Genomic DNA, 4,460 nt, shown 5'->3' on the forward strand with positions numbered 1-4,460 from the left:
AAACGAATTGCTGCAGCCATTAAAGCGATAATATAATAGTAAATCGGCAGCTAAGCTGTATCTATACACTGTAGGCTGAACATCTGAAATAGGTTTATTTTCAATCAACATATAACTATTCTTCTAAAAGTAGATAAAGATGCACAAATGTCATCCTAAACGGTTAGGGGTTCGTGTAGAAAGTCTATGGGAAAAAAACACGTTTTTTATATTATTTCTCAATAGGAGCAACCCCAAATCAAGACAAACGTGGATGGATAAACTCTCCCTGAATTCACTAGAAATGATTGAAGCAGCTCTTTATGGATGATAATTTTTTTAACAGTAAACAAATCTCCTGCCCATTAAAAGTGTTCAAGAAAAAAACAGGTGCTAACTTTTTAATTGATCACTTTAGCAACTCCAAAAGGGTGTTATTTTGGGTCAACGTGTTAAATAAGGAACAGTTGCCAAGGAAACCACTACATTTTTGTTTTCCAACATGTAGTATTTTGCCCCATGAATAGAACATTAGCACCTGCTTAGCATTGATAAACTGATTATCGGTATTTGATAACAATCTGATGACGTAGGAAAGTCTAGGAGGGACATGATGAGCCCTTTAAAAATCTAATTAACACGCGTGTATGATGCCAGCAGACACTGTCTGTTACATTGTCATATGCTGAGTATTGGCATGACTAACAGTGTCCCACTGCTGTATTTGGGGTGACAATAAATGGGGTTAGGGAACAAAAAGGATTTCTGGCTCCTTACTAATTGGATTAGTTAGTCTGGCAAGGTCTAATCTGCAAAGGATAAGATATTCTGGTAAATGCAGCATCTGTGACGTGAGCCCTAAATTTTTAAAATTCTGTAAATCAAAACATAAATAATATGAGTCCTTGTAGTGTACAGAATAGGAGCACACGCTCGCAGTGTATGTATCTATGCAAGCTTCGAATGATCTAGAATGGTTGTTACTGTTAGCAGGAAATTGTGTCCTTCTAGATCCACATGCTCGCCTTTATTATTTTATTGTTGTACATGCGATAAGTAGATAAGAGGATTGCTGGAAGCATCTTGACTTTGTCTTTCCCTGTAATGGGGGAGAATGTGTGTGTTAATTAGCTCAGATGAACCATGCTGAAAAGCTGAGTGCCAGTTTGCAGCCATTGCCATGCAGAGAGAAAAACTGCCAATACCGGGAATTACAGTCTAGGCAGAGGTTTACCACCGGTGCCATACAGCATGGCATTATTCCAAAAGGAATTCTGGATCTTAGGGTAGAATGAAACACAGTAACGTTTAATGCTTAAGCAACAGTGCCCTCAATTATTAAAATGGGCAAAATTCTTTTGATGTATTTTTATGACATTGTGAAAATAATGAATTATTATAATAAAAATAAAAATATATATTAAAAAAATAATAAACATTTCCTTCTGGATCGATCATTGGCATTCCATCACAGTGTAGAACGTACACCATCATACCAATACAGCTCTGTAGGGCACAGTGGGCTGAGAGGAACACCCACAAATATATATATTTTTGGACAGAGTCAGCCTGGTGCCCAGAAGTCCTGTAACCTGCTTGACACACGTTACGTTCTATGTGAAGAAAGAAAACAAACGAAAGATTTTCAGTACTGGGTGTCAGGAGGTTTGGGAGGGGCACAGGGGGAGGGTAATAAACAATCTTTAATTGGCTAAGACATTTTGTAACTGCTGTAAAGGTCAACGAAGGAGTTGCCTGTAAAAATAATGTAAAAGCACATTTGTGCATGCGCAGTAGCAGGATGCCATGTTGGAATGAGTCTGTAGTACAGAGGGAAGACTGATCGCCTTTCACACTCATCAAGGGGATTGTTGAATTTTTTACAGACTGGGAGGAAAAAAAAAACTTCGGCCAGGTAAGATCCCGGGGTAGGACACACCTGGCTGTGCCCACACTCAGTCTGGGCATTGGCCGCTGCTAGCTCTGCCAAGGAAAGCTTTTTATTGTGCTGTGTGTCAGCAGGTTATATATCTAGTGCTTGTTGGTTCCCAGGCTGTTTGTCTAAAAAAAAAAAAAAGCAGAAATAGCAAAGCAAGTTGAGCAAAGTGCAATATGTGGCTGTCATCCTGTGTGACTTGTAATGAGCTGTGCCTGGATGGCACCCAGTGATTTGTGGGGTGCTGGGAAGGTGGCTGTGGTTATATAGGGCTCACCTGCTGTGTCAATACTTCTCTGCCCATGTAATATCACTGTTATTATATAGGCAGAGCTACGCTCTATATAAAGTGATATAGCCTATGCTGAGAGCTCAGTTCCCAGCAGCCCATGTGACCTCCTTTCGAACTGACTCTGCTTGCTGTCTGGGTTAGTGAGTTCTATCGAACTGTTCCCCAAAGCTCCAAGTGTTAAACTGCTTCAATGTTGCAAGGGGGAAGACACTGAGCACCGGATCCCTTGCCCAGCACCTCCTGCAGCGTGTGCCACCCACTACCCACCGACAGGCTAGCATACTGAGCGAGACCGGGCGAGGGGCCTCGCGAACTTACTAAATCAACAGTTTGCGATGGGAAAAAATGCAACCACGGGCGGTAGGTCTTCAGTTTCACTTTCTTTTGTTACAATTTAAGGTTATTTAGCGAATTAAACACGAATTCGAGCTGGGGGGGGCGTGTGCGTGTTTTTTCCCCTGGCAGACTTGTTGGTGGATAAAGTAGAGAGTGCTGGCCGGGCACCAGAAAGCTCCGTGCGGTACGGAGGGCAGGGCTACACGGGGGACACTGACAGAATAACCAGCCGGATACAGTGTATCGGCAGCAACTCCTGAACAACGCTACGGCCGATAACGTTTCCTCGGTAGTGCCCGTCGACCAACTTAAACGGCGATAGACTCGTTATGGGTGTTTCTCTTGCTGAATCATACCGAGAATAACATTTTGTCTAGGCGTAATATGTGACGGAACAGATAGAAAACGAGAAAAATAATAATAATTTTATATATTGTATGCTGCTTTTTCTAAATGAATATTTCTGAAGTTGGTTTACCTTGATAATCTATTTAATCGAAATGCATTGTGTGGATAGATATGATTCTTATTTTATGATTTGGTGTGTTTAAGGTTGCCAACATTGGAGGTCATGGTGTATGTTATCGTGGATGAAATCTGTTCTGTTATAGTTAACAATGAGTTTTATTGTTTTGTATCATTATTTTTTTTATGTTTGTTTTGCAGTTTAGCAAAATCCCAGATAGCAGTTATGTGAAACAATGTCATTTTACCTACAGGTGTATATGTCATGTAGGTATTATAATCCCAATACATTATAGGTTTAGAGAATAACGGATTAGACCCCTGTATATCACACCTGTAGAAAAAAAAAGCGAATTCAAAATCTATATGCTATCCAAAATATGCTATATAAAAGGTATCTTCATTCACAACAAGTCCATTCAATTCCAGTTGCAGTAAAATCAATCATCCCATAAGTACTATTGCAATGAATTGCATGAATATACAGTACTAAGTATCGGTATAATATGTATATTATGCAACACACTGAGATCCCCATATATAAAAAAAATCACATAAATTACTTATCAATGTTATAGGTATACATATAGTATGATGCTATGTAGAGTGTATCAAAAGAGGAAATCTGGAGCTAAGTTCTAAAAGTGGAAATTTCAGCTGAAACATTCCATGTGCTTTGTTTCCATGGTGATTGCTCCAGTTTTAGAACTTTGCCCCAGAATGTTTTATGACCGTGTGATCCTGTAGAACTATAACACAGTAGATGACAAGGAATAGAATTCACATCTCAGTTCATATACTTTCCATCTGCAAATCCCAGCACATATAGGGCATATACATACTGACATTATATGCTGGGTACCCACCGTGTACCAGGATGTATCAGTATTTAGCCTTTCATACCTAACAGAAGATGCAGTATATTACAACCAAAATATACATGTTTTAATATGAAATATTTAATAAAACGAAGAAAAAACAACTCTTAATACTGGTATATATTACAATACTTGACCCTACCATTGCATACAATTAAAATATATAATGATTGTGCAAATAAACAAGAATCAGAGCTTTAGCCAGCACAATCTGCTCTTTATAATGTGTGTCTTCTACACCTTGTAAACAGCTGTAAATATATCTTTGTTATTGACAAGGGAGAGATAAGGCCCTTCACAGCTCTCTTACCCATGTACCTATAATTACAGAGGACTCAGAGCCCCATCCCTTGTTGTTTTAACAACAGTGAGCAGGTTAATTAGTCCCAGCCATACTGTGTGTTCAGTACCTTGACAGGTGGTAACACAATAATCAGCCCTCCCTCCTTGGAGTAACATAGGGCGTTTTCTGTTAAAGATCTTGTTTGTAGAACTTGTTGTTTAGCAGTAAATCATGGTCCCTTTAAGATCCAATGATCTCTGAGTGAGCAATCTATGTCAGGGTATGCAGTCA

This window comes from Pelobates fuscus, chromosome 3 (genome assembly GCF_036172605.1).
Source record: "Pelobates fuscus isolate aPelFus1 chromosome 3, aPelFus1.pri, whole genome shotgun sequence".
In the NCBI taxonomy this organism is placed as follows: Eukaryota; Metazoa; Chordata; class Amphibia; order Anura; family Pelobatidae; genus Pelobates; species Pelobates fuscus.